Source organism: Miscanthus floridulus, chromosome 5 (assembly GCF_019320115.1).
Source record: "Miscanthus floridulus cultivar M001 chromosome 5, ASM1932011v1, whole genome shotgun sequence".
Lineage (NCBI taxonomy): Eukaryota > Viridiplantae > Streptophyta > Magnoliopsida > Poales > Poaceae > Miscanthus > Miscanthus floridulus.
Window position 1 is genome coordinate 53,969,814 of NC_089584.1, and position 12,116 is coordinate 53,981,929.

At 39.9% G+C, this 12,116-nt stretch overlaps 1 non-coding gene across 1 annotated transcript; it reads right to left on the minus strand.

The window, feature by feature from the left end:
• Positions 1 to 11,740: 11,740 nt before the first annotated feature.
• On the minus strand, positions 11,741 to 11,848 carry LOC136455774 (small nucleolar RNA R71). The gene has a single exon (XR_010759242.1). It is a non-coding gene; the product is annotated as a small nucleolar RNA R71 (small nucleolar RNA).
• Positions 11,849 to 12,116: the final 268 nt, after the last annotated feature.

Below are 12,116 nucleotides of genomic sequence, written 5' to 3' on the forward strand. Positions count from 1 at the left end.
GCAAGAATCTCATGCTCAGTTGTCTTCTTTAGCTAATCTATGTTTCTCTTGTGCCATGTCCTTACCTTGAACCACCCCTTGTTGACTCCTAACCTTGTGACTACCTTTGCTTGCTATCCCTCCTTCGCATAGTGCTTGCTCCTATGCAACCCAATTTGTGCCACATGAGATTTATTGTAGGTTGTATGTTTGGTAATGGTGTCTTCGTTAATGACTAACAGTGCTGTACCAGAACCTAGGGCCTTCTTGTGGCTGGCCAACACATGGTTGTGCTGCTGGGTGCGCACTAGTATCAAGGTTTCTAGTCGTGATCCATTATGGAACTACATCGATGAGTTATCTTCTCATGAGCTTTTATTTAGTTATCTTTCCTTATCTTGTCAGAAGATCTGTATGTCAGACCTGATGCAGTAGGAGAGCTTCCTTCTAAAGACGTAACCTTGAAGAATAGGTCACTGACAAAACATCTCTCAAATCCAATGCTTTACTCAACCAATACTCAAACCAACTTAAGACATCGAAGTATCTTAAGTGAGGAATGAGATTACCAAGTTTGGTGTGAATTCAACCATGTTTGAGCCACTAATCACTGGCTTAAAGATAACTGGTTTAGTGCCATAAAATCTTAACAAATTTCCCACTCTTCTTTTCCTTTGATTTACACATTGGGAAGTGTGTTCACAGTCTTTAACTCTTTTTATGATAGTGGTAGCTTTCTCGCTGAGGATGGAGGCTAGGGTTTTCCTCATATGTTTCCTAGGGAACAACTTCTACCATTGATTTAGGCACTAGCTCAATGATGCACAAGCATTGGACTAGTGGGTTGTTTTTGCATGGCACAATGCATACTTCACATGGAGGGGTAGTCCTACAAGATAAGGGACCATTGCTAACTACCTTTCTATGCTTCATCCAATAGAGTCCTAAACAAATCCTTTGATAGCACCATATACATAACGATGCTGACTAAAACTAGGGAGGTGCTTTCTCTAGCTCTTTACTTAGCTGATATAGCATATTGTACTATTTGTGTGGTTGTTCAAGATGGAAATTGACTTGATAGCATAGGGTTTGAAGAAGAAAGAAGGACTTGCATTGCTGATTGGCTTTGTTGTGTTCTTCACTTAGCATTGTCCTATGAGACATAGCCTCTGTAGCTACCAAAGAGTCGTTACCTAGCTAGTAATTAACCTTCCTACTGGTAACTAATTAGTTGTCTCTCAATACTTAAAAAGCTTCAAAACTTCTTTTTGATGGTTCATACAACCCAATCTATGCCACTTGAAATTTCACTTTGGTTGTGTGATTGGTAATGGTGTTATGAGTAGAGACTAACGGTGCCACGACGAAACCGAGAGCCTTCTATGGCACGCGACACAAGGTTGTGCTACTCAGCACGTGCTTGTATCGAGGTTTCTAGTCATGATCCATTGCAGAACTACACTAATGTGTTATTTTCAGGTGAGCTCTTCCTCAGTTATCTTTCCGAATCCTATCAGGAGATTCCTATACTAGACTAGATGCAGTAGGACTTCTTTCTAAAGTCATCCAAAGGATAACCTTGAAGAACAGGTCACTAACATAAACATTAACAGACTATAAGAGGTGGTAGATAAATGACCCTACTTGACAGTCCCTGTAATGACATTAGTCATCTAGTGAGCAACTTATGTCATCCCCATTGGATTAGAAAGGTACACAATACTTAAAGTTAGACAATTTATTAGTCGGATAATAAAAGGACTAGGATATTATGTCCTATAATAGGTCACCTAGTGCCTATGAGCCTTCTGTCCAAGTCTTGACCTTTATATGCAAGATGATCAACTAACCTTCTTTGGAGTGACCCTTTTCTACTGACCTTGATATTGACTATCTATTTGTGCATCCACTACAATTGTTGCCATCAAAAAGGAAGTTTGAAGCTTTTTAAGTGTTGAGAGACAACTAATCAGTTACTAGTAGAAAGGTTGATCTCTAGTTAGGTAACGAGTCTTTGGTAGCTATGAAGGCTATGTCTCACAAAACAATGTTAATCAAAGAAACAGCAAAGCCGATCAATGATGCAAGTACTACTTCCTTCTCCAAACCCCATACTATCAAGGCAATTCCATCTTGGACACTCACATAGATAGTACAAGATGCTGTATCAGCTAAGTAAAGAGCTAGAGAAAGCACGTCTCTAGTTTCGGTCAGCCTCATTATGTATATGGTGCTATCAAAGGATTTGTTCAGGACTCTATTGGAGGAAGTACAGAAGGGTAGGTGGAAACGGTCCCTTATCTTTGCCGGACTGCCCCTCCACGTGAAGTATGCATTGTGCCCTACAAAAACAGCCCACAAGTCCAATGCTTGTGCATCGTCGAGTTGGTGCCTAAATCAACGATTGAAGTTGTTCCCTAGGAAGCATGTGAGGAAAACCCTAGCCTCCATCCTCAATGAGAAAGCTACCACTGTCATAAAAAGAGTTAGGAGTGCAGAACACACTCCACAACGTGTGAAGCAAAGGAAAAGAAGAGTGGGAAATCTATCCACATTTCATGGCACTAAACCAGTTATCCTTAAGCCGGTGATTAGAGGCTTAAACATGGCTAGATTGTCATAAAACTTGGCAAGCTCATTCCTTGCTTAGGGTACTCCAATGTATTAAGTTGGTTTGAGGATTGATTGAGTAAAGCATTGGATTTGTGAGATGTTTTGTCAGTTCGGGTCACTAAAATTCAGAACAAAGCAGTTTTGGTAGATGATTTGTTTGGATAGCCAACGGTGTCCGTTTGAGCTAAATTTTGGTCAGTAGTTAGAGGACTCTTGGATCTATATGCCTACCAAAATTCATGTACAATGGAAGAGTAGTTTGTGAGATATGAACTAAAAACCAAAGTGTATAGAATCTGCTATTTCTCTATGGACTGCTATCACCCCTCCAAATAGAAGGTGGTGTTTGTAATTGATGCCAAGATTAGCAACATGGTCAATGTTTTGCCGTTAGATAATCCTTTAGGTGCCCTAGAGAAGACTCCTTGCTCCCCTTTGTGCCTTGCTTTTGCCCTATCACATCAACAATGTTTGAGCAGTCAAGGTGTTCTACAAGTTAATTTGTGCCATTGTGAGTCGAAAACAATTTGAAAAGTGTCAAACACCGGATTCTAGATTTTGATTTTGAGTTCTTAATTGACATTAGAAAGGAAGCCTCAATGTCGAAAGTAGTCCAACTAGGCTAATTTTGCTACAGTGCAAGTCCACCCAACTTAGTGTGCCACTTCACCATGAAGTCAAATTGTGCTCAATCTGCTTGGTAGTGTACTATTTCTCTAGTTAGTGAATACTTGCAACCTTTGTTGCCCTCTAGACCTCACTATCATCCTTTTTCAACAAGGATTTCCAAGGTAGACTTGTCCTTTGGTACCTTCCATGTGTTTTTACTCAAGAGGTTGCATCAGATTCAACGTAGATAACTGTTGCCACTAGGATATGAGGATTCCCTCAAATAATGATTATCAAAAACGTTGAGTCAACAAAGTCAGCTATCACATTCATCGCTCACTCAACAGACTCAGATGATATAGTGTTATCATTAGAGAAAAGGAGCTGCACACATAGAACATTATGTAGTTTTCCATCGGTCAGCATCTGAGTGATTGAATAGTTACGAGCGGCATAGGCATTGTCTATTGGTTACTCGATGTCTCACAGCCTTAGAGGATGTTTACCCCATCTATGATCTCATCCCTTATGGAAAGTTGTATTCAAGCTACTTTGGTGGAGGACTGCTTTTTGAACTTTGTGAACGAACACAGAACCATTGTAATGAGTAGCTTTTGGAAGCTTGCAGTCTAGTGCAAAGTTCACATGGTCCATGCTATATTCACTAGGGAAATAGATATTATGGGTAGTTAGTTTATGCTCTATAGTATTCTCCGCATGCCGAGAATGAAGTGCCATGCTATTTTGGATCCCTCCCAAAGTAACAATGCTTCATGGAAGTCAATTAAGGAAAATTCTTTAGACAAAGTTTACTACGAGCAGCAAATATCAGAAGGTTGTCTTGACCAAATTAGCCTCTCTGATACTTCAAAGCTAAGAAGCCTAAAACTATTCCTTATGTTGGAAAATGGATGACATGCTTCTCTTCCCATAAAAGTCTTTCGCACCGAATCTTGGGGCAAGATTCCCATAAGGGGGAGGGCTGTAACACCCCAGGTGTTAGTCACAAGTTAAGCAGTGGATTTGGACTTAAGTAGGATATGTCAAGCAATGATCATGATCTCTAGTTCATAATTTTGAAGTGATGATGAAGGTGTTGTGGTGCAATCTATGAAATTGAGTCCCAACTTGAACTTGGACAACACACCTTTGCTTACATGTGGACCCTTTTTAAGATTTCGCAAGAGTAATGCTAAATATGCTTGTTTCATGTACATTACATCAACATGCATCAATCTTGACTAGTGGAAAAGTTTCATGAAGTTTGGAACCAAGAAGTCACATGAAATGATAAGTTATAATCTTTCTTGAATTGCTTCATCAAGTGAATGGGAACATGGGATGTCGACCAAAACTTGCTACCTTGCCCAAATGACTCTAATTGAACACTACAACAAAAGTCATGAAGGGTTCATGTTGAGCAAATGTCAAGAAAATGCTTCTAAGTGTGGGAATAGCTAAAATTATCTTTTTCATGATATGGTTTTGACCTATGTTGACCAACTATTTGGAGTGCTTGCATGGAGTTGGACCTTAAATAAAAGTTGTAGTTCTGCTTAAGTAGAACAAACTTTATTTTTGTACCAATACCCAATTCAACTTCTAAGTTTCTCATATAGTGGTTTCAAATTTGAATACAATGATGTTTTGGTCTCTCTAGGATTTTTCTAAGTCCCTGATCGGCAAAAGCAGGTGGACATGTTGTGACATTTTTATCTTCCAAATTCATATGGTAACTCAACTGGATTCCTTAATATGAGTTGAAGTACACTATGTGGAGGAAGCAACAAAATAAGTCTCATCACTTTTGGAGCACGTTTGGACCACCAAATTCAATTCCCAAAACCGCTTGTTTCGCTGAATTCGTGAAACTTGGACTGAATATCTGAATTTCGTTTTTAGTTTTCAAGTAGCCCTCTTTGGGAATTTATATCTCACAAACCATTTTGATTTGGACCAAACTCCTTTAATCAAAGTTGGAGTACTCACGTAGCTCTACAACTTTGGTTACTACAGCTTGTGCCAAAACTAAACGGATTAGGAGTTATGGAGGGAGAAGTTTGGAGTTTCAGATGCATTTTTGCTATCTTTTGAATCTAACTAATTGGAGCTAGAATTCATCGTGGCTAACCACAAGCAGGAGCTGAGCACCATGTGGCCCTCTAGTGTGCCCATTGCTTGCCACCTCGCACCAGTGTTTGAGAAAACAGAGGCCGAACACTGCTCCCTCGGTCTCTCCCATTCACTCGCTCTCCCTCCCTCTCGCTTTGTCTTGTTCTCTCTCTCACACCCACCATTGTCGGCTGAGCAAAGCTGCGCCCATCACCATCACTCCCTTCCCTGTCCTCCACCCACCCGGTCACTGTAGAACCACTATCGCAACCTACTCCGCCACCATCTCCTCGCGCTTCCCCGCTGGGCTAAACAGGTTGAGAGCCCGAGGCCACCGCCGTATCCTGCTGTTGGCTGCCATGGTTGGGCCACTACTGTCTATAGCTGGCCAAGCCTAAGCCAGGTGCAGCCACGACTGGCTGCCACCAAGCCCCAGCGCAGCCCCTCCTTACCGTCGGTGAGTCACAAGCCGGTTGTCCCCTCCGTCCTCTATTCCCAGCCACGACCAGGAAGAAGAAAATGGAGTCAAATGTAGATAGAAACTTTTTGCTGGGTCTAGATGCAAAATGGGTAGAGAGAAGGATTTTTTATGTATGGGCTTGGTTAATTAGAGGAAAGTCCAGGGTTCCCGATGCAAATGTGTTTTTCTTTTATCTTTTCTATTTATTGCATTTAATCGGCTAAAACTTTGGAAAATCATAATAAATCACAGAAAAATCATAAAATAGCAAATAAAGATTTTTTGGAATTCTTGTGAGCAGTAGATTCATAATGTGATATGTGTTAGTAGAAAGTTTCAATTGTTTTTGTTTATTCTTGCAAAGTGCTTTTAAAAATCCTTTTTAAGTTGTCGAATGCATATCTTGAAGTAGGAATGTCCTAAAAATGTGATTCTAATTTTATTAATCTTGTTTTGTCATGTGCTAGCTAAGAAAAATATTAAACCTATTGTTTCTACACTATTTTTATGATGTTTTGATTTAATCATGACTAATGGTGAATTTTTGCTTACTCTACTTGCTATTTTTACATCTACTGTTTTACTACTCCAAATGACCTAACAATTTTATTCTAGTATACTTATGGAATGTGTGAGCTTTGGTTAAAATACCATAATTTTTGGTGCATTGATGGCTGAGTTATGAATTTAACTTGAATAATTCTTGATAAATGGTTTAAAATGGTTTATAAATAATTCACATGTGTAAAAATGTGAAATGTGGTTCCTTTGCCTTGGCATGGTGATATTGTGACCTGACAAACCATAATATGGCTATATATTTATAGAAAATAATGATCTTTAGATTTATCTTGCTTTTACGTGTTTTCTTGCAATAGCAATTTATCTTTTTCATATTAATTAAATTATAAAACCTGAGCATGTGAAATTTGTGCAGTAGCCATGTTTTGATAACATCTACCACTCATAAAAGTCTTAGCCCCAAACAAGTTGTTCTCTTTATATCACTAAAATAATATATATGTTTATCTCTACTATAATGGATCAGTCGAAATTATACTAGGTCTCCTCACGAAAATGTCCCCCGCTGAGAGCCTCCGACCATAGCGTACTCAGAAAAATGCACACAAGAATTCAGCACCATTAAAATCAAGGGCTAATCAAACACCTTAACCAAATCTAATGGCCATGATTCGACATGGGATGCGAGGCTTCTCACCCCCACAACCTGCTCGCACTTCAAATCCTCCGTTGATTGTCCCATCTAAGAAGAACCGCAGAAACCAGAAATCTACCACCGCTTGTTTCATTCACCGTCGGCGCCGTGCGAACGGCAATAATCCCCACCCCATGGATCCACCGCCCCCACCCCCACACCCCAAATCCTATGGTCTCATGGCTTGTCAGATCTGCCATGGTGATGCAATAGCAGGGGACGAGGACGATGGCGTAATGAGACTCTAGGCGGTGAGGCTCTAACTTCTGGTGCCTCCCATCCGATTTAATCAGTAGTATAATTAACTTCTGGCACAACTTGACTGAGCAGCGACAACATAGCATTAATTGATGGAATTTGATGGTTATGATGAATATGGAAATGTTACGCCAGCTATGGTTACTATTGCATGTTACTAAATGATATTCCACATGTTTGGCATAGGTTAGTTGCTAATCTAGAGACGAATAGCTATAATTAACTTAGTTACTGAATTATAAAATGTATAGCTCAACTAGTGGCTTTATGCAAAATGTTGTGAAGCTAGCTCCACCTATAAAGCCTTGCATGATCCTTGGAGTCACTTTATTTTTTGTTTTTGACGGGTAAGTCTAGCTGAGTACATTTGAGTACTCAGGGTTTATCCCACCATGTTGCAGGTGAAGTTCTCGGCCTACTGAAGATGGTGGCTAACCGCTGGTGGGCTCGGTGACTCTATATTTATTTCTCATCTATATGCTTTTATCAGATGATGTCACTTATGCTAGCAATGATTTGGAACTTATATTATTATAATCATTTGAAAGCTATGTTGTTTTTACTAATCGGTTTTGAAACCCAAACTTGTATTATTATTTGTGAACTCATTGTAAACATTATTTCTGCTGCAACTTTGTGTATATGATGTGTAATTGCTTAATCATGCGATCTTGGTTGTGATGTTGATTTACTGAGGTCCTTCGTGACACTCGGTGGACTATCGGGTTTATATAAGTGAAGTATGCGCATGTCAACGTGTTTAACGGGGACAACCATACTTGATCTTATATAAATTGGGTGGTTCTATCACAGATTCCATCACCAAACATAGGTATTGGGGTTTAAACTAATAAATTCTATGAGTTTTGGTGAATCAGTGTTTTTAGCAGGGTTTATCCAGAAAACCACCAAGGGGGACCTATTCATCAAAGGAAATTATGTAATTCCACAGCAAACCCAACGTGGGAAGACTCCAGAAGGCTCTCCACCGAAGCGGAGCCCGAGACACTAACATTTATGCTGCCCGGCCTCTGGGGTCCACCAGTTAGCCCCTTGTTGCTAAGTTGGTTCCCCACCACCTCTTAGGTTGCATCTATGCCGTCCTTTAAGTTGGTTTGATCCAAGAGCTCACGAAGGACGCTTTGGCCTATATATATCAGCCCCTACCCCCTCCCTTAGTAGATCCCTAAAACCCTAATCCATATAATAAGGATCAGAGCCAGCTATCAAGTGAAGATTAGTCCTCCATAGGATCTAGTCTTATAAATAGAAATAGTGAGATAGAGAGTGAGGGAAGAGTTTGAAGGAAGTGCTAGCCTATCAATGCTCTCTCTACAGCTTGTACCTTGGCAAATTCAAGTTCTACCTGAGCTTGCTTTAGAGATTTCTCTGGTAATCAACTTCTGATTCAAGTAAGCATCTTGTTTACATTGTTCATTAGGTTTATGACTCTTTTGAGTGCTTTATTCTCTACATAGGAGGAGTAAAGTATGAATCATAAGTGTAAGCATGGTGCTTAGACTTGGGTTAATCATGGATGCAACCTGCATTCCAAAAGGTGGTAGATCACATGAGTGACATAAGTTCTATATAGCCTGTACTATATAGCTTCATTCATCCTTTATATCCCACCTCCCATCTGTAGGCGCACGTAGAACGCGGTTGCGAAGGAAAACATTGTTTGCTGGTGTCTTTCCCTAGTAATGTCCCTAGTTGAATAGAAGACATAACATTACCCAAGTCAGAACTAGAGAACCTAAGTTATCTTCTCTACGCTCCTATTTATCCTAACCTTGTTGCTACCCCTAGTTAAGTTAGATCATAGTTAGTCTCACACGTTTCCCTATGGATACAATACTTGGAATACCTCTGGGTGAAAGCTACAGCGGTATTCGTGTGCTTGCGGACTTATCTATGTGTGTTAATAAATACCAACACTGGCCTAGGCGGGGTGTAAGCACACTGAAGGCTTGGAGAAGAAAGATATTGAGAGCCTGGCCATGCCGGGGGAAACTTCCTAGGCCCTTGCAAGATTGGTCTAGAATTTCATGAAGTCCTTTTTGGTGAAATTTGGTCATGTGGATACATGCTTGATGGCAGGGCTCTGCGCGCTGCGGTTAGCTCCTTTTTCTTTGGCTAGTTTTGTCTTCAAGTTTCTTGTTACCCTTTTTTGTGTTGTTTGTTTTCTATGTCTTGATGGCAGTTACCATCCATCATAAACCACCAACATAACTTGAAATCATACATGAAAATGATCACCATAGACTTAGGGGTTTAACCTAATAATTTCCATGAGTTTTGGTGAATCTATGTTTTCAGCAGGGTTTATCTACAAAACCATCAAGGGGGATAAAAATGTTAAACAAAATCACGCTTATCCATAGTGAAATTAACTCCAGAAGGTCCCAGAGGACACCAGAAGTCATGCCACCAAAGCAGACCTATAGCAGATGATAGGTGGGGTTAGCTAGCCCCTAGGACCCACTTGGCAGCCTTCGCTTCATATGTCGGTTCTCCACCGCCTTAAGGATTGCATCTATGTTATTTATTCAAGTCGGTTTGATCCAAGGGCTTAGGATTGACGCTTTGGCCGATATATACCAGCCATTGTCCCCTCCCTTGGAATCTACCATAACTCAAGATCAGATCAGAAATTAGGTTTCTAGATAGAAGAGAATAGAGCTCCAATTCTTGAAGTTCTAGTATAGGCAAGCTAGCAACGTTCAAGTAGAGTTTGGGCTATTGCTCAGGATTCTAGATTCGCCATCTAGAGGCCGGTATATCCATTGTATCCCTCCTTATTTATGACTTTATGCTACTTCAATAATATATTACTATTTATTATGTTCCTAGTTTGCTCTAGTTATATGCTTGATATAGTCATGATTGATTATGAATATATGCATATGTTCGCAAAGCGCTTAAAGCTGAGGGTATGAAAGAATTGGTTGAAGTGAAGCTAGCTCTCACACGATCTAGGATATGAGTCGAGGCTATCAATTGGATTCCCCTGACATCCAACAGCTTCTATAGATCGCTTAGCCCTATTCATCTTTAGCGCAAGGGTGCTCAATCAGTGAGCTATTACACACTCTTTAAAGGGTGGCTACTTCTAGGCAAACCTCCTGGTTGTCTTTGCACCCCACCTCCTTTTATCACTAAGCGGTCATTTAGGGCCGTTAGCTGGTGATCTAATGAATCAAGTGAGTTAAGTGCTTAACACTATGTAAGCATGGTGCTTAAATATTGTTTACCTATGGATGCATTCTACACTCTAGGTCATGTGGTAGATCATGAATGTGACACTCCTATTGAGTCCTTTGTAGTCCACTCCCTATTTGTAGAGAAAGTAGAACCTAGTTGCAAAGGGAGTCAAGCTCTGTTCTTTATCTTCCTTAGTAATGTTCCTTATGCATAGATACCGAGTTAGTTATGCTATAGATGAGAGTGTATATACTTGGGTGTACAGAAGACTTAGTAAATAAGGAATGACTTAGGAATCTTTTGCTCTTAACTAATATCCTACCTAGCCATACTACATTTATGAGTATCTATTCCTATCTCTGGATTACTATCATTGCCTTACATTTATCATTTATTTATCATTTGACTTACCCACGCTATAGCTTGAGAGTTAATGATCTTGTCATAAGTATACATATTTGACAATATCTCTGTGGCAACCCAATTACTCCTCCCTATGGATAAAATATAAATAACGATACCTAGTATACTCCCTAGTGAAATGCTATAATGGTATATTATCTATGCGCTTGCGGATTACTTAATATATATATAAATTTACAAGTGTTCTCAATAATTGCCAACAACGCATTTCTAGCATCATTGCTAGGGATGCCAACTTAGTATTAAGGTGATGCTAAGAAATGTCAACAAGCATTTCTGGCGCTGTTGTCGGGGAGGGGCACATGGCTAAAGAGAATCGATCAAATAAATACTTATTGACGAAATCATAACTAGCACCTCTGCTTTAGCAGGCTTACCCTTGTTTGTCTTTGTTCATATCTTATATAGGGTATTGCAGGATTGGTTCTGATTCATCAACAAGTTCCATCAATCACAATCAAACCAATCAAAAGGAAGCTCAACACTAGTTTCTGAAGCTATGGCTGATAAGACTCTGTGTGAATTCTCTGCTCCAAGCACATAGAACATTCGCACTAGACCAACACTCAAAACCAACAACCTTGAGTTCGAACTCAAGACAAGCCTCATCAACATGGTGCAAGCTACTCCATTTAGTGGAAAGGCACATGAAGATGCTAGTGCTCATCTCTAGAATTTCCTAGAGATAAGCAGCACAATCACCATCATGGACGTTGCTCAAGACATCATACTACTCTGCCTCTTTCCATTCTTTTAGTGGGAAGGGCAAAGCAGTGGTTCTACACCAATAAAGATAACATCAATACATGGCCAAAGTGTTCGAAGGCCTTTCTAGCAAAGTTTTTCCCTATAGGCAAGACCAATGCCTTAAGAGGAAACATTTCCAACTTCCAATAGCAGAAAGGAGAAACTATTCTAGAAGCATGGGAACGTTTCCAAGAATACATTTTAGATTGTCCTCATCATGGGATGGAAGATTGGTTGCTCATGCAAAGCTTTTACCATGGACTCAGAAAGCTCATGAACAACTTGATGCAACTGCTGGAGGATCATTTATGTCACTTACCCTTGGAAAAGCTAAAACTCTTATGGAAAAGATAGCCTCTAATCAAGGAAGATCTCAATGCAATATTCAAGCATGCAATAAGAGCAAAGAAGTACCAGAAGAGGTGTATGCACTATCAACCATGATGGACGTCATGTTGAATTAGCTTGAACAGCGAGCTAATTACAAGAAAT